We start from the raw sequence: 19,594 nt of genomic DNA, 5'->3' as shown, positions 1-19,594 counted from the left end.
TCTTTTCTTACTACCGGGCGGGGGGGGGGGGGACTGAGGCGCATGGCAAGGAGGCGGAGATCGCCGCCGCCACCCCTAGTGGGAAAAGTTTCGTGATGCCCCTTCCTTCCCTACCCACTCCAGTCTGAGCCCGGCAACCTCGGGGCATCTTTCGCTCAGCAGTAGTGGCGGCGGCAGCCCCAAAGCTGGGCTGGGTCTTGTGCAAAGGCGCGCCCCCCCCTCCGCCCCCCAGCCAAGAGGGCTGTTGCTCGCCAGGCAAGCGGCTGCTTTTAGCCGGGCCAGCAGCAGCAGCAGCAGCAGCCCTTGCGCTCTCCGAAGCTGTGAATGAAGGAGCAAAGGGGAGGTGGGGAAGCTTGGAGCTCCGAGGCCGCCAGCCAGGAGCCTGCTGCTCCGCGCGCGCCCCCCTCCGCTTGCCCAGCAGCGGCAGCCGCCCCCCTTCTCTTGGGCTTAGCGGGGCGAGGAAGGAGACGGAAAGCGGCGGGGGGGGGGCGGGAGAGAAGAGAAGCGCAACTGCAACCAAATAACAGCGCCTACCAGGAGCCACCTCCAATACACGCATGCATAGAGAGAGCGGGAGAGCGAAGAGCACGCATTCCCGGGCTCGCTCTCCCCGGAGCGCCTGCGAGGCGACCAGCCACTCACTGGCCCCCAACCCGGCGAGGGAGGCAGCTCCAGCAATGCGTGGTCCCCCTCCTCCTTGCCAAGCATGGAGCGCTCCCGGCTGGGGAGCAAACAAGCTCCTCTCGGGCTCGTGTTGCTGCTGCTGCTTGTGGTGCCACACAGAAGGGGAAGGGAATGTAGCCTCTCTCTTACCTGTTTTTCTTTCTCTTTCTCTCTCTGTCTCTTTTTTTCCCCCTCTCCCTCTCTCTCCCTCTCTCTTTTCTCTTTTTTAAATTGTGTGTTATGAGGAGAATTTCTGGAGAATCATTTTCCGCCAAGGCGAAAAAAGAAAAAAAAGGGGGGGTGGAAAGTGAAAGGAAACAAAAAAACAAAAACAACACCCGAGCCCCTTCCCTTGCAAGCCCCCCGGCCTCCTGGTACCAAGACACGAGGACAACATCAAAGCAACTTGGGGGGAACACTTGAGGGGCCTATTGTCTGCTCCGGGCGGCTCTGTTTTTCCTTCGGCCTCCCCCCTCTCGCTGCCGGGAGACTTGGTACGGCCCAGGCATTCATGCCAAGTAGCTTTCACACATGGAAGCTTGTCTCAAGCAATTGCTGACAAGCCACAAACAAGACATTCTCCCTCCCTCCTCCCTCCCCCTCCCTCCCCCTCCTCCTTTCTTCAGAATGCAAACTAAAACTCCAGTGACAGGCAGGCGGGTTTGGCTTAGCCCCCCCACTCCTCCCTCTACACACACATACACACACACGCAGAGCTCAGCTCACTGCTGTACTGGTGGAGTTAAGAGACAGGGAAAAAAGCCCAGGCTGAGTTGGGGGCAGGGAAAGAGCTGTCTGCTGTGTCCCAGTAAAATGGCAGAGAGAGAGAGAGAAGCTGTGCACACAACATTGCAAAGCATTTGCCTTCTTCGGGTGCAAGGGGGGGGGGTCAAAGAAGGAACAACTGGGGCGGGGAGAAGGCAGGTGAATCAAACTCTTTTGCATCGTATTTTGGGCATGGGGGTGGGTGAAATTCGCCTTGCAACCTCAGTCAGATGAGATCGATCTCCCTCTCCTTCTCCCTCCACACACACACAATAGATAAATAATAGGGTGTTTTACATAATCCATTCCGGGTTTCATTATTTCACTTTCTCCCCAGCGTTCCTCACATCCACCCATTTCTCCAGCGCACTGCCAGGGCACAGCGTGTTCTACATCCCACAGGGCTGACCTTCTTTCCGTGTCCTCACAACAACCCTGTGAGATGTGGGTGAACGGTTGTTGTGCAACCTTGTGGAGTGACTTCCACAAAGCCTCCCAATGAACTTCAGGGAGGAGGTCAAACCCGAGCCAGAGGCTCTCTCACACATTGATCCTGATGCTGCCCATTGTGCAATAGTAACACTTAAAAACACACACACACACTCCCGAGGGTAACACAGCATTGTTCCAAGGAAAGGGAGTCAGCCGTCCAAGGAGGTTGCTCAAGGTCAATGTAGTGCACTTGTTGCAAACTGGAGCTAAAGCTCATATAGTTAACCGTCCATTTAGGGTATGTTAGGTAGATGAGCTGGTGTGGTGCAATGGTTAGAATGCCAGACTAGGACCTGGGAGACCAGGGTTCAAATCCCTACTCAGCCATGAAGTTCACTGGGTGACCTTGGGTGAAGTCATGAAGTTCACTGTGTGACTGTCTCTCAGCCTAACCACAGGGCTGTGGTAAGGATAAAATGGCAGCAGGAATCATGTGCCCTATTTCTGAGTTCCTTGAGGGTGGGATAAAAGAGTAATGGAATTAATGAAGGGCTTGGGAGGTAGTAGATTCCGCTTAAAATACTGCGCTTCTGACATTGAGTCCAGTGGAACTTAAAAAAGAATAGTGAAAAAGACAAGCATGCTCGTGTGATAAAGAAGTGTGATAAATTGTTAGACTCACATAGGTAACAGTCAATCAGCCCTACCCCCAAAAAAGCAACTACTTGCATCAACGTATAACTCATGCAATAAATGTGTTTATTCAGATTTGTTAGGGTCCCCAGGCTGGGAAGCGTTGCGGTGCAACAATCTTGCTAGAAAGCTAAGCAGGTGCAGATCTGTTCAGGGCTTGAATGGGAGACAAGAGTATCCTATATGTGCCATAGATGGGAGACATGATAATAAAAAGGCAGTCCCATTAAGTTCAATGAGATGCTTTAGGACTGAACTATACATGATCATGGGGGCGTGTCAATATATTCCCTCCCTTTTAAGTTTTGCAAATAGTGGCTACCTGGAGAGCAGGGGATGGCTGATCCAGATTTGGACTACAGCACAGAGGGGGCTTTAACCCCTTCTTATTTATTTTTTGTTTTAACTTCATAAAATGTATATACAGAGGGCCTTCTCGGTAGTGGCGCCCGTCCTGTGGAACGCCCTCCCATCAGATGTCAAAGCGATAAATAACTACCTGACATTCAGAAGACATCTTAAGGCAGCCCTGTTCAGGGAAGTTTTTAATCTGTGATATTTTACTGTATTTTTGGTTTCTATGGAAGCCGCCCAGAGTGGCTGGGGAAACCCAGCCAGATGGGCAGGGTACAAATAATAAATTATTATTATTATTATTATTATTATTATTATTATTATTATTATACTGCTTGGTTGTAGAAAAACCTTCAATGGAAATCAACAGCCACCCCCCTGAAGCTACTTATTGGACCCATTAGAATAAATGTTTATGTGGCAAAATAATGACAGTGGCATCTTGGGGTGGGGGATTTTCATTGGGAAGATGGGGCAAGGGGTGGAGTTAAGACACCTTCTGCCTCCATTATGGTCCCAATGGCTGTTATCTGAAATCCATCCATCTCTGTTAGCTACTTGGTGTGTTTAGGCCTGCAACCTTTGAAAGGAACAGCCCACAGTTCAAGAGTTACAACTTGCTTCTTTCAATTTGGATCTGAACAGAGTCAACTTTCTTGCCCCACTAGGTGTGTTCATTTATTCCACCATGCTTGCTTCTGTAGCAAATGGTCATATATTGTGCATATATTTCTATTTAAGCTCTGTTACGGCAAAAATCTGGGTGCGAGGCTACTCTGCCACCCAGCTCATCGGACTAAGTCCGTGGGTCCCTGCGGAGGAAAATGAGCTCAGCCGGAGACAGGAGCAAACTGCAGAAGATCCAAGTTTATTGCGCAACAGGTTCAAGGCGAGATTGAACAGTGAGAAAGGGGTGACATGAGTTTTTGAAACTCCCTCCATGTCCCAGAATACAGTGCAAAACACGTCATGAATACATCACAGAAAGGTGGGGTTACACAGATCAGCAGTTCAGTAAGGTAGGGGTTGCACAGATTAACATATGGAGGAGGGAGGGGGGAATATGCAGAGCTGGAGATATGCACAGATAAACACTTCCTGGGGATGAAAAGACAATGGTCTCAAATATGCATAGTCTGCCACCTGACATTGTCTGGAGGAAAGGCTGATCAGAACAATTTGAAAGGATTAAGGTCTTGACACTTTGCTTGAGGGATTATGCTGGACAGGGGAGATGTGATGGAGTCCTAGAGTAATTGAGCAAACTGGCACGCTGATTTTCTATGAATTTTATAGATTTTAGTCCCTTTTGACAATTGGAAATAAATTGATATATTGTAGCGAAGAAGAAGGTGAAGAAGACATGCCCCCCCCCTTCCGTAACAGTCCCCCATTCGGAGATAGATTTGCATTAAAGTTCTGTAAGAACTTGCAAATCTTTTCTCCGCACCCTAAATCTCGGTGAAGGTAGGGGTGCCGTGTGAGTGGGAATAGGCCCTAATGGAAAAGGAGGTGGGTTGAGCAGGGCAACAAAGGAGGGAGCAACACGGACCAATACAATGTATGTGTATGTTATATAGATATGCACTAAATAATAGCTTTGTATCTATCGTACTAGATGTGTGGGTTTGTGCAAACCTGAAGGGGACTTGCAAATCATGCCTCTTAAGGCCATTTGCAAGTATAGTAGTGCAGATAGCCGGATATAGGATATCGCATAAAAGGACACCTGTTGTATTTTGTTCAATAGTGGTCTATGCTTTACATTTAGCAGGAAGGTCCACTACTGACTGGAAAAAAATGCAGTTTGCTTTGTCCCCCGCCATTTTTTGTGTTCTCAGGTGTCACGGTAGCTTTTCTGTGGTCTCACAGTAGTGGCAATCCCTGGTGAATCCACTTAGGGCTTTCATATTAACCATGTTGCCTGGCACTCACCACAGCTGCCACAGGTTTGGACACGTCCTGAGGGAAATGTCCTTGCCTTGGCTTCCTATGGGGGTTTTATTACTGTAGGCTCAGGTCTTGCAGTCATGGGAAGTTGCTCACTTGCACTTTAAGGACCAAAAGCTAATTGCAGCCTGGATACACTTGCCCAATTCAAACTGAGTCCAATTTGAATTTATCTTGCCCCATGGTTCTCAACTTTTCAACCAATCTATTAAAGCAAAACCATTCTTAAGGGGCATTTCTCCAAATAAGTCAATTTAACTCTATAAGGGATTATTCCGGCTAAACCAAAGCATATACACCGTCCTGAAGCTTCTCCTTGGTAAAGTGGGTTTTAGCACATTTTTTTAAAATGGGTAGGGAAGTTGGCAGAGTGCCAGGTGAAACAACGAAATATGGTAATAAATTTATCTAAGTCTAAACATTGGACTACATAATAGCCTGATCTGTTAAAAGGTATAAAATGTATGAGGATCCTCCACTGGGGTGTAAGGAATAAGACATTAGACATAAAACACTTACACACAAAAATAGCCACAAAATAGCCCCCCCATTTGTGGAAATGACACACTGTCAGACACATTTCAACATTCCTACGTAATAACACATAATACAAAACAAACTAATTAAATATCAGTTGCATATCTTGAGACAATTGGGATATTTTATGTATCTTGAGGTTTAAAAGTCAGAAAATGTCCTTGTAATTCAACTCCACCCCCCTTTGTCAGCCCCACTCCCCCCCGCAGTCTATATCCTTTGAAAGAGATAGCTGTGGCCACTTTGAAACTTTTGTGTCTTCTGCTGTTGCAGGTGGTGGCGAAGCTTTTTCATCATAGGTCTGTAGTAACACATCTGTAGAAGTGACGTCCTGTAAGGGGCAGGGTGGACTTAAAAGACACAGTTAAAATAATAATAAAACACACACACACACACACACACAATGACCTATGAGGAACCAAAATAAATAAATGCTAAGACACAGAATTTTAAGAAATCTGAAGTAACAATGAAAATAAAAGAGTGTTTCTTGATGTGACCATATCGGCTAGAATGTTAACAGCAAAATACTGGGAAATGACTTAATACCAAGAAAAAATGAATGGCAATTTAAAGTTGTGCAAGTACCTTGAACTAGCCAAAATGACAGAATTAATAAGAAATGCTCAGGCAAAAGGTAAACAAATACCATTCCACAAACAATGTTAGGTTGTGCTTCGCTTAATTTCGTAGACATCATGGAAAAACTGATTAAATAAATGAAAAGAGATTATTTGTAACTTAAAGCGTCAAAGGCACGAAGAGATGGAAGTCACAAATACAGCAGGGATTCAGACATGTTTCACAGAACAGGAAAGAAAGTTGCTGTGGGAGAAAAGAAGGGACAAAAACCTTTGTTATCGGGGTTCACATATCCTGTTAAAAGGGAAAAATTATTTCATGTGAGAAGCCTGTCAGGAAATGCTGTTCCTAAAATGCACACAAAGTCTGTGATTTTAAATCCCTTGGGGGGGGGGTGCTTTGAAATTTACCTGTGAAAAGAATTTGGCATGTTAATCATGTTAAGATTTGAAACTTGGCACACCTTTTGTCTTGCGAAGCCCCTGGAGCAAAGGACACATTAAGGGTGATTTCCCTCAGTGGCTCCAAGTTTTTACATAAGGAAATTAGGATAAATTTCCCCCTTCAGCCCAAGCTCCTCTCACTCCCTACAGTTCCCCCTCCTTCCTCTCTCTCTCTCTCATTTCTTTTCCTATCCTCTTTTTTTTTTTTTCTTGCTGATCTAGTCTCTGTGCATGTGTGGAGTTCATGTCTCAGAAACCTTTTATACTATTGAAATGTTGCATCTTTTGGCAAAATTAGAATTTGAATAAGGGAAGGGTAAGTAGATTTTAAAAGAGGGTTAGATTTAAAACAAAAGAGAGAAACTCAGCAATTGAAGTATTCACCAACAAAAGCTAGCAATTTCAGCCCAAGCAAAGCGACTGCTTCCTTTATGTACAGGAAAGGGCTAATATCCCTCTGGCCATTCGTGGAACAATGCCACGCCCTTATATATGGGGGAAAATGGCCAGAGTCAGAATTCATAAGATTTTTAATATTCCCAATCATTTCAGCCTTACCATTTGCAGACAAATTTTTTTCTGCCCTTTATTTACAGGATAAATGGTCAAGACTCATATGTATTTGATGTGCTTAAACTTTGAATTGACTTTGAAGTCTGATTTTTTTAATAGTAGACAAAATGATAAACACTGTAATCACTCAAATGCTTGATATTACCAGTTGTGCTTCAAAACATCACAGCTTCACCTCTCACCTTTTAAAACTAGAGAGCAAAGCTAGGCTGAATTTCAACTCCATCACCACACCAGAATTTAAGAATTACCCTGCGATGCTTGCGGACACATGTCCTTCCACACAGCCACAAATTGGGAGAGTTGAAAGGGACCCTGGGGTCATCTAGTCCAACCCTCCAAAATATAGGGTTCACAGCAAGATTTCACAGCAAGATTTGTACTACACACACATTCTTATGTATACAGGCACTACTGGGGAAGAGAGCACAATCAGTGCTCCTATCATGTACTAAGGAAGAGGAAAATAAAAATTCCTAACTTTATACAGAACCCTTTAGCAGATCTTGAGATTAGTTTGAGTTTACTTCCTTAGACGTGCAAGTTCCTTAGAGTGCAAGTTCCTAGACAAATGATCTTTAAAGAAAGATTGAAGTGAACATTTTCTTAAGATAGGGAGAGGATCTCTTATAAAGCATAGTTAAAACAGCCATAGATTTGATTTAAAGGGGACACAAAAGTGACAATTTTAAGCCTAATCTATGTCCCCCCCCTTTTGCAGTTTCCTTTAAAGGAAGCTTACTCGGAAGTAAATTTACCTGGCACAGAAGAAGAGAAAAAGGAAAAAAACCTGAAAGAGACAGAATGAAACAAGGGGGGGCATTTTCTAAGAAAAGAGGCCTGATATCAGGAGCCTTACAATAACTCTTCTGTCCAACCAAATCAAAGTTAAAACTGGACTCAGATATTTTCTTAGAAGGAAGACCATACTTTCATAGGCATGTGCTTCATGAAATAAATACACTGCATTTTAGCTTGAGAGAGCAGTTGTGCTCGACTACGCTTTTGCAGCAGAAACATCTAATTCACATTAGAAACATTCACATTCCAAAATAGACTGTAGACTCACGATCTGAAAAGTTGCGGCAAAGCAAGAGGTGGGGTAAACATTTGCACCCTTCATTCTCATTTTGTCTTATTTAGGACTGATAAGGTCCAGCATAGCTTCCTTAAATTTAAAATTTTGAAGCAAGCTTGCAGTTTAAACTATGCGCGCTTAAGAAAGGCAGTCTGTCAGAGACAGAAGGAACAGACAACACACATAACAGACAACATGTAAACACACATATTCTCATATATGTATTAACACACAACACACATAACAGACAACATGTAAACATATATACTCTCATCCTTTAGTTGGTTATTGCAAGGAGTTGGGCTGCTTCCTTTAGCTTCATTAAGTGAAATTAGTAGGAAGGTCCCACATGGTTTTAAGAGCCTCCTTGCCTCTTCAAACACCACCAGTTAACCAGCCGGCCAACGCAATTCGGGCTTGGCGGAGGCGGTGCTGGCAGGCCAGATTTCAGAACAGAGGTTCTCTAATTTTGCTTCGATAATAATTTGTGGCCAGGAATCGTCTTCCAATACGTGATGACAAATTGGAGAGGAGAGTCAGGGTCCTTCTGAGACTGAGATGGCTTTCTAGAAGCCTTCTTCCCAGAGTGAGCCCGCTCGCGTTTGGAAGCCTGGGTACCCATTTTATGTTTTACGCGTGTCTAGACAGAAAGAGGGAAGAGAAAGGGTGGTAAGGATTGGTATATCTAGGAGATTGATATACTTAATACGGGATTTATAGTAAAGAGGGGTCTTTAGTCGCTTGGCAACTTCCTTAGAGGGTTTTTAAAGAGCTCTAGCTATCCGGTATTCCTTCCTATTTCCTTAGTCAATAACCTGGGGTCCTTTTCCACTCTGCCGATCCCGCCCAATTCCTCATGGGCTATCCCTCCTGGCAACCTCCTACCTATCGTCAATCTCAGGAAAAGGGGCCCTACTGAACGCCCGCGCCGTGCGGTGCCAGATCGGGTGATCCCTGGATAGAGTTTCGAACCGAAAATCCCCCTTGCTTTTGGAAGCGGGCTCACGCACGATACACGTGTTACGTGGCACCGACCAGTGCGGCTGGGATTGATACAGAAAGCAAGACCCCTTCCTGCCCCCTCCGTAAGGGCGCTCGGGAAGTTCGGAAGAAGAACTCCAGCCCCTTGCTTTCAACTGAGATGCCCGTTGCGGAGAGTCGGCTATCTTTCAAGTCGGGTCTCTCCGTCTTACTTTCGGACTCCCAATTGGTGCGGCTGGCTGGAGGGTTTTTAGAGAAAGAGATAGAGCTCAGAACCCCCCTTTCGGGTCGAGCAGCAGTCCACGGTCTCTCTCACCAATTGGACCAAGAGACAGGCGAGAAGGAGCGATAGAGAGGAGGGCAGAGAATTCAGTTGCCAGGAGATTTCCACCCCTTTCCCACCAGTGCACTGGATTTTTCCTTTTCCTTATACTCACATGTCTTCTATGATGATCCCGGGATTGATGAATAAGCCGGCTGGATCCCTCTTTGCTCCTCGGCTGAACTCCTGGGGCTTTCGATTACCGCCCGGAAGATGGCCGGGGGTCCAAAGGATCTTCCCAGGCAAAATGGCCTGGTGCCGGCTGAAGATTTCAGGGCCCCCGGTCAGCAACGCGGGAGAACCGCATGCCCCACGTTGGGTGCCAACTGTTACGGCAAAAATCTGGGTGCGAGGCTACTCTGCCACCCAGCTCATCGGACTAAGTCCGTGGGTCCCTGCGGAGGAAAATGAGCTCAGCCGGAGACAGGAGCAAACTGCAGAAGATCCAAGTTTATTGCGCAACAGGTTCAAGGCGAGATTGAACAGTGAGAAAGGGGTGACATGAGTTTTTGAAACTCCCTCCATGTCCCAGAATACAGTGCAAAACACGTCATGAATACATCACAGAAAGGTGGGGTTACACAGATCAGCAGTTCAGTAAGGTAGGGGTTGCACAGATTAACATATGGAGGAGGGAGGGGGGAATATGCAGAGCTGGAGATATGCACAGATAAACACTTCCTGGGGATGAAAAGACAATGGTCTCAAATATGCATAGTCTGCCACCTGACATTGTCTGGAGGAAAGGCTGATCAGAACAATTTGAAAGGATTAAGGTCTTGACACTTTGCTTGAGGGATTATGCTGGACAGGGGAGATGTGATGGAGTCCTAGAGTAATTGAGCAAACTGGCACGCTGATTTTCTATGAATTTTATAGATTTTAGTCCCTTTTGACAATTGGAAATAAATTGATATATTGTAGCGAAGAAGAAGGTGAAGAAGACATGCCCCCCCCCCTTCCGTAACAGCTCTTAAGTGAATTGCCACATTTTACATTTCATTCCTACCAGTAGAACAGCAGTCCTGTCAAGATATGACAGGTGCCCAGTATCTGCACCTTCCAGAAACAATTAAAGATATTTTGTTCCATTGGCTGTCTCAGCTGGATGACTGGGTCTCTGCCATGAATGTCTATTTTGTATTGCTTCTGGTTTTTAAATATATCTGCTGTTCTTTTTTCGTCTGCTCTTTTTCTTGTACAACACCTTGAGACACTTGTACAGAAGGCAGCTAACAAATTCAGAATAATAAGAATAACAAAACCACCTTTTATAATTCTCTTTCCCCTCTGCACCATGAGAGGATGGCAATTCATGGATCTGATTATAGGGATTTTTGTTTCAGGAAACTTACGTCATCATAAATTTGTTAGTCTTTACTATGCTACAAGATTCTTTATTAATTCAAGAGTTGAGAAGCTGAAAACAAGGACTTGTGTACCTACTTCTGTATAAGATTGGGGGTGGAGTATGTGAAATGCTTATGCCTGATCTATTTATTGGTTGTCTGGTTTTTGGATTTGGATTTTTTATTTCTCATATTTTCTTTTCCCCCAGAATCCTTATTTGGAAGTGCAAAGACTAAACAAAAATCTAGGTGGTACAATGCATTATGTTCTGCATACTATGTATGAATTTGTGTTGAAGTGCATGAACGACTGTCGGAAGTTTCATGAGATAAAACTGCAAAGCTCCACCTTGAAAAATATGCACTGTGCCCAGAGACAACAAAAGGGCCGGTTTCTCAGCTTGTCAGAAAAAGGATTGCAAGGCCCTAGGAAATGCCACAAAAACTTCAGCAGGCTTCATGTGTATAACCGTGCCTTTCATCCAAGGATATCAAAGTGATTTTGTAAATAAGAGCAAACGTTATTATCTCAGTTTCGTAGGTGGAGAAACAGACAATGATTAAGCACTTTGCCCAAGGCCACCTAAAGGAGAAGGGGAGAACCCAATTCTTCTGACTCCGTGCTGACTTAAGTGTTGAAGCCACAAAAAATTCTGCCTGCCTTGATACTCATTCACAAAGGTAGTTGGGGGTTTTTTCCAGGTCTCATTTTAACTGGCACCTACTGTGTGGTTTGGGGATTAGATGGAGAAGAAAGAGGAATTGATCAGAGAGAGAGGGGGAAGACAATGGGGGAGGGTATTTTTGCTTTTCAGAAGCATGTGACATATGAAAAATGGAACATAAACAGAATGTTGCAAAAATCCAGATGGCATGAAAATGGAAGGCTCAGATGATAAGGAAAAATGTATCCAAAGCAGCATGAAATGTGCATGGAAAAGATGTCCAGGTTATATAAAGGAAGCTATTAAAATTTGCTATTAGCCAAGTTATTTGCATTTATAATAATATATATTTCACCATTAGCAAAGTATTTAAAATCTACAGAATGCAGCCACTAAAATTAAACATAGTATATATATAGACTTTATACTAAAGATGCTAAGTATATAAAAGTTATACTTCAAACTATAAAAAATATATTTTTTATACTTACTTTCTCCTCTGTTTATATATGCTGATCTGTATTTATTTTTACATTTCCTGGAACATACATTTGTACACATTAAACAGATGCTTCTCATTAAAGCTATTTAAAAGAGCTATTTATGCAACACAATTATTTTATCAACTTTCGATGGCATTATAATATCACACCACTATGTAATCCTAGGCCAACATAATGGTCAGATCCTTAACCGTGGCTATAACTAGCTAATCGGAAGGGGGAGGGCTAAAAGAGACTGCAGAAATATTTAGAGAAACAGCAGGATTAGTCAGCCTCTGGGTTCCAAAATCTGGGGATGTGTTTGTACAAGACCTGGAATGTCAGGAAACCTATCTTGCAAAACAACTTAGAAAAATATTCAAAATGAGCAAATAATATCGCTACGTTTAGTAGCATTACTACGTCCAGAATTTCCAAGGCACCTAGGAAAATAGATCCTAAACCTAAGGTATTAACCATGAATTTTTGTTGAGGGTGATTCTTTGCTTTTGACACAGCCAGAACCAGAGAACCGCTTTGGTCACACAACTTGCAGCTCTGATCCAGCAAAACAATTATTTGCATTGATAAGCCAAAGGCGTGGCCATCCCTTTGAGTGTCATTCCTTCAGGCTTAGCATGAGGCTTAGGGTGCCACTCCATTTGGCCCATTGATTGTGGCACTCTCCTAGTGATAGAAGAAGGAGACAACTGAGGATAATGCCCTCTCTGGGAGCTAGGGGGCTGGGTTGTGTCTGTGAAGAGCAGGGCTATTAGGTATTGTATGTTGAGTGTTTGGAAACTCTCGACATACCCTATTTGGAAGAAGATCTGTGGGCATCTTTCACTGCTCCCATGTTGACAGGGGTTAATGGGATTTTTATGTTTGTATTCCTGCACTGTAATTTATGCATTTTATATTACTTGTGTAGTTTAATTTACTTTTTACCCCTGTGGACGCTTTCTGCAGTTACTTTGCGTTTCTGGCTTACAGTTTAGAGTATGGCATGCTCTTGAAGTAAATTATTATTGAAATGGATTAATTGCTAATTGTTTGTAATGCTTACATTATTATTTTACTCTGTGCTGCTGTTTGTTACTGTTCTCTTTTCATGTGCTGTAAGGTGCTTTGGGCACATTTTTTTGGTAGAAAAGTGGCATACAAATCGACGGATTACAAGTTCTGATCTATGGAATCCTTTCACCACTTGGTAGCTATTTAATTAAGTGGAATGACTTTCATTTTAAATGCTGAGTCCCACCCTATTACAGGGGAAGCCGTCTCCTGAGACAATTCATTGTCATGCTGTCAGGTCGCCCAGGGGCTTGAACCGTGAACTTTATATCCTAGGGTTCCACTGTATCAAGAGGTCAGAGCTATGTAGCAACAGCTCCTAAAATCAGCAGGCAGGATGATGCCATTGCCATAGCCAGGCCTTCTGTAAATGCTTCTAGAAGGTGGCCTTCTGACCTGGATGGCAATTCTGATACCAGTAGTAGTCCCCCCCACCTCCCCCCAAAATTTATGAAATGTTCTCCCTAGCAAGACCTGCCTAACTCCAACCTTGACATTGTTTTGGTGCCAGACAACTATGTTTTGGCTTTCCTGGGTATTTGGGGATCACCAATGATATGTCATTCAACCATTAATTATGTCTGCAATAATGTTGACGTGATATTTATGTGGGTTATTTTACTTTAGTTGGAAATCCTTTTTGGTCTTTTGGCCACCTCATGAGAAGAGAAGACTCCCTGGAAAAGATCCTGATGTTGGGAAAGATTGAGGGCACAAGGAGAAGGGGACGACAGAGGATGAGATGGTTGGACATTGTTCTCGAAGCTACCAACATGAGTTTGAACAAACTGCAGGAGGCAGTGGAAGACAGGAGTGCCTGGTGTGCTCTGGTCCATGGGGTCATGAAGAGTCAGACACGACTAAATGACTAAACAAAAAAACAACAACAGTGGATACAATTCATATACCAAATAATAAACTTCCACACACACCAGACTACCAAAAAGGCTGTCTCCATTTCATTTCACTTTGTGGGGGCACTGAGAGCAGGGACTCACTCTGAAGAGGCTCTTGCAGTTCAAATAAGCACCTGAGGGAGAAGGCAGTGTTTCAGGTGCCAAGCTTTTGCAGACTTTCATAGATTAAAACCAACATTTAAATTGGTCCCAGAAGCAGAATGGGAGCTGCCACAGCTGGCAAACCACGGGCATGATATGGTAAAAATTCCCAGTCCCTGTTAAATGTCTTTTGACCCTGTTTTGAACCAATTGCAGTTTCTGGACCATTTATGTAAACAGGCCAGCATTGCAATAGTTGAAGCAAGAAGTTATCACAGCATGGGTAAACTGTGCCTAAGCTATCTCCATTCAGGTATGCTACATCAGCCAAAGATGATAAAAGACACTTTAGCAGCTGCTTGAACTTCTAATGACAATGTTGGAGCTGATCGAGTACAATCTCTTCCAGAACAGGGGGAATGCCGTTTACCAACCATAAGTCCCTCCATCGTATCACAATTGAGTCTCAGCTTGTTCACCCTGATCGAATCCATTATCACACCAAAGCTTCTCTTCAGGAGGCTCACAGCCTTACAGAATCTCTCTGCTGTGAGGGGTGAGCTAGAGCTGGATGTCAGTTGTATACTGGTGACATCTCAGTCCAAACCTCCCAGCGCTTTCATGTAGATGTTAAACAGCATAGGAGAAAAGCATATCCTTGTGGGACCCTAAAACACACCTTCCAAGAGGTCAAGCAATAATCCTCACGCTGCACCTCCATGAATTCCCTCGCCTTTAAAAAAATAGCAGAATCAATGCCAAGAACTGCCTCCAATATGCCACTCAGGAAGTCGATGCAGAGAAGATGATGGTCGATGTAGTAAAAGAATAAACACGGTCAATCTTGCCTTGTTTCTCTCTCAGCAAAGGTCAAGTGACCAAGCCAGTCTCCATCCCACACCTAGGCCTGAAGCCAGATTGAAATGGACAACACTGATATATCAGCACCAAATTGACTGAACTTCACCTGAATGGCACTGAAAGCTTCTAATTAAATTAGATAGATAGAACAGACACAGGTAAAGTATGAACACCCAAAAGTGCTTTCACTTCAAGAAGTCACATCACTGAAAGAAAAAGATGATTATCAAGAAACAACACATGATTGCAGAAATTAATAATCAATCAGGGATGAACTTTAACGGAGTGTTCCTCAGTCTCAGAACAATCACATAACACAAAACACTAAAGAGCAAATAAAGGATGGAAGTTCCGTTAATTCTGATTACAATAATTATGATGAATCCATAATGGTGCCAATGCTATTTAATATTTTTATTTACTGTACTTATTTATTTCTAAATCTTGACACCCCTTGTCTTTCAGAAAAGCACTCAAGGCTGCTTACCTTTAAATCAATAAGAAAACATGATCAAATAGGCTAGTAAAATCATTGCAAAACATCACAACACATGTTGCATAATCCACGGGTTACCACTCAGGGAAATATGTTGAATACTTGAGCATCATACATGCTTTAGTGATGGATGATTTATCATGTTGCATATATTTGGGAATAAACATCCAAATCATTATTCTAGCTCACTTGTGCTTATCAAGTTAATTTTGATGGATAGGAGCTGGTTTGGTTATTTTCCCCATCCTTTCCCCTGAGTGTTTGCTATGCTCTTACCCTATTCATTTTTAAGGGAGGTGACTAGAACTATCCACAATATTCCAAGTGTGGTTGAACCATAGATGTGTAGAATGGCACTGTGATATTAGTAGTTTTTTTTTCCAATCTGTTTTCTAATGAAACCTAACATCAAATTCATTTTTTTCCCACAGCTGTCACATGCTGGTTGATAACTCCACGGAGCTATCCACCATGAGCCTCCCAGGTCTTGCTCCTTCCCAGCCACCACCAGTTCAGGCACTGTTAATGTATATATGAAATTAATATTCCCCCACAATGTAAATCATTTTACACTTCTTCCTTTACTGTCCATTCACCAATGTTGGAAAGATCTTTATGGAGCTCCTCATAATATCTTCTTTTTTTTAACCACCTTCAACAATTTCCTGCCATCAGAACACCTAGCTATCCCACTTCTCACCTCTGTCTCTAGTTTTATAAACAAGTTAAAAAACACAAGTCCCAATGCCAAGGTTTAAGCAGCTCCACTGGGAGAACTGTCCGTTTATTCCTACTCTCTGCGTCCTGTTCCTTAACCAGTTAGGGATCTAAGTAACCTATGTCTCTTTTCCTATGACTGCTAAGCTTACTCAGAAGCCACATCATCGAAGCTTTTTGAAAGTATATAATATATACCAGACCACCTCTATCCATTTGCTTATTGACACTCTCAAAGAAATCTTCTCCAGACAGGACTTACCTTTTCATAAGCAATGCCATAGCTCACATTGACTTCAATGGCACTTGTTCCCAGGTATTAAGTGTTCCTAGGATTGTCTCCTAAAATGGAAAATGCTGAGTCAAGATAATGAAGTCAAATGGGAAAAGGCAACTGGATAATGTATGAATGTTTGTTTGTGTAGGTAGTTCCACCTCTAGCCAACAGTGCCAACAGACTTGAGCAAATCAATGTCTCTCAGCCTTCATTTCTCATTTTATTAGAGAGGAATTATCATAATATATACACACTGCATTTCATGGGCTGTTGCAAGGATAAACTAAATAAATATTGTGAAGTGCTTTGTACATTAAAAGTGCAATATACGTAAATCAAATTAGGGAGAAAGCTGTTTATTCCTCCTTGTTTCATAAGCCAGTCACATTGCTGCTGATTACTTTCCAGGTTCTAACTTGCTCTTACATTGCTTAACCTTTCAGATAAGCATACCCTGCACTCTGAAAACTAATGGCATATTTATATTTACGTACTTACAAGTCTGCAACTTTGAGCTGAACCTGAGCTGAATTTCAGCAGAACCGAAGGAACCGCAAGTGATGCAGGGGAAATTTTTGGTAATCTTTCATAATATGGTGCCCTGTGTGAAGCCAAAATTTGTTTTCCCCCAAATGGATATTCTCAACTATGGATCTTCTCAATTATGCTCCCCTCGGCTCAGTGTCCTGTGCAGAGGAACTGCCTGCAGAGCCCTAAATAGAAGGTGTGAGGTCAGTGATTGGAGGCATCTTGCTTACCTTTGTGGGAAGGTTCACAATCTAGGAGTTATCCCAGACCTCCAGTGCTGTCCTGCCCACTACTGCTGCACCAGGAGACATGAAAAAGTGACAGTTCCACTCAGCAGCTACTAGCCAATCCTCATACATCACCTATATTGCTTTATTGCTTAGGAAAGCAGAAATGCTTCTGCTGATGGGACAATCTCCTTAGTACAATGCTGAATACAACCCTTAGTTATCCTCTTCGTCTTCTGGGATAGGTTTTGGGAAGGAATTGAGACATGACTGGTAAATACATTGAGAATGAGGTTCTGTTGCATCCAAGTCCTGCCTTTGTACATGGTTCCAAAATACCAAGTTTGGTCTACCTAAAGTCTGCACAACATATGTCCCTCTACCAATTATGCTGCCTCACAGTCTAGGAGGTGGCCAGTGGAACAGGATGTAGCACACAAACAGGGAGATTCACCCTAGAATTTCCTGCTATGCCACAGAGGCTTGTGACAAGTTACACATGTGTACAAGTTCAAGAGCATTTCCAATAATTCTGTGCCACACTGCAAAGGCTAATCTTAGCGGATCATCTGCATGGTCATCTTGCAGTCTAGATTTGGGGGATGTTTGGTCCTCCAGGTGTTGCTGAGCTGCAACTCCCATCATCCCAGGACATTGATTATGCTTGCTAGGGCTGATGGGAGTTGTAGTTCAGCAACATCTGAAGGGCCAAAGGTTCCCCACACCTGTTGTAGTCCAATAATATTAGTGCCAGTGTAAGGTGGTTGAGGGCAGCAGTTGGCATTCTAAATCAAGGTGACCTTCCTCATGTTAAAATCACATTCCAAACCTTGTAATATTCTTCTTTCCCCTTGCTTTATCAGCAAACAGGTAAAATCTAGAGGGAGAGGGGCTGGATATGTCAGCTCAATTGCAACAGATTTTGGACAAAATATTTATGCAGATGTATTTTTGTTGGTGCTCTGATTTCTGGCTCAGACAAGACACAGTAGAAAGAGCTTCCACTCCCATAGCAACTGTCCACACCTCACTTAGAAAGGCCCCCTCCAAGTTGAAGACCAACTGCAGAATTTTCTAGCTGTATTAATTTGCAGGCTTTTAGCACAAAATTCTCATTTTCTTCCCACTTACCCTTATTAAAATGCACATTTATTTATCAGAGGGGAAGCCAGCTATAGATTAATACATTTGCATTATTTTATGGGAGCATTATTTTCTGAGCAACGTGCTAAAATCATGCAATTTCTAGTTGGGTCCAGTAGGTGGACTTGGGCTGAAGGAACAACAGAGCTCTATGCTTAATCACTATGTCAGAGCTCAGTTGCTTTTCTTTCATTCATCTCTTTCCTTTCTTTCTTTTTTTCTCTCCACCTCTCCTAGCAACACAGATCTGCAAGCGGAATAGAGCTATGTCAAACCGGGGGATGAATGGTCGTAGAAGATGCTCTCTTTCCTTTCCAATTATTCCAATCCAGTTTTCTGTAGAAACTGAAGGAGCCAGGCATAATTTGCCTCTGTGATTCATACAACAAGCCACTTGATAGAAACATTGCCTGCCTGTGAAGTGTTCAGCCGAGTCCATTTTATGGAGTTCCGTCCCCTGAATTCCAAGAAAGAATAGGTGACAAGCAGGATGTTTGCAAAGTATGGCATGCCACATATGCAGCTGTCAGTCTCTTGTTCTTGTTGTTGGGAACCCAGTAAGGTCAAGGAAGCTGGTGTTTCCAGGCGTCCACAGCCTTTCCTCCATCCCTGTTTCATATATTATACACAGCGAACATGTGGTCCATGGATCTGCTATGTACCACTCCCTCAGAATCTTCCAGCTTTTGTCAAGTATGTCATTTGAAGTGTTTGCTGCTGCTGCAATTGTCACACAAATGCCTGTATTCCCGCGAAAGTCTTTAACCCTTCCTCATGATTCCCCCCCCCCCCCGCCCTGCCATAGCAATGCTTGAAAATGTTACTGCTACATGTGACCAAAAACACAGTCATTTTCACAGACTGGCTCTTTTGCATTGGACACAGTATGGCTGCCTCTATGATCATTTTCAATATTCGTGACCTGCTCTTCGAACTTCTTCCTAGTAGCTGATTGTGCTCACCCCACCTGGTATCGGGAAAGTGTGCAAAACGACAATAGGCTTTTCCTGTGTGGACCTTTCTTCCTCTAGATAAGCCTCCCACAACCTGGCACCATCCAGAGGCTTTGGGTTTCAACTCCCATCAACTGCAGCCGGCACAGCATAGCTCCAAACCTCCAGAGAGCGCCAGGTATACAGTACTGTCTTGTGAAAAAAGCTCCTTTAGACTGTGCATGTATTTGTGACGACAACAATTTCCAAGGGCTTTTAGCGAATTCACTGGACCAAGAATAATACCAATAGCCAACGTTAATTGGAGTTGAATCCAGAGTCCTCGTGTAATCGGCATAAGACATCTAGAGTGAGCATGAGCCAATTTCAACTAACCTGGTGTGCTAGCAGAAGTCAGTGCAAGGGCGACTGCTAGTGCAATGGGGCTTTCCCCCTCTCCTCCTCCCATACA

General features: G+C 43.5%; 2 protein-coding genes across 2 annotated transcripts in view; one reads left to right on the top strand and one right to left on the bottom strand.

The window, feature by feature from the left end:
• The window catches only part of BCL9 (BCL9 transcription coactivator), a 104,918-nt gene extending 103,981 nt beyond the window's left edge, over window positions 1-937 (bottom strand). The window contains exon 1 of the mRNA XM_081858440.1: window positions 814-937. The gene's annotated coding sequence lies outside the window, so the exon portion shown is untranslated. The remainder of the gene's footprint in view (window positions 1-813) is intronic.
• POGLUT1 (protein O-glucosyltransferase 1) overlaps window positions 1-19,594 on the top strand; it is a 366,888-nt gene that overhangs the window by 305,320 nt on the left and 41,974 nt on the right. The window lies entirely within an intron of this gene.

Source organism: Podarcis erhardii, assembly GCF_964252035.2.
Source record: "Podarcis erhardii genome assembly, chromosome: 4".
Taxonomy (NCBI): domain Eukaryota; kingdom Metazoa; phylum Chordata; class Lepidosauria; order Squamata; family Lacertidae; genus Podarcis; species Podarcis erhardii.
This window is presented reverse-complemented; position numbering and strand designations above follow the sequence as displayed.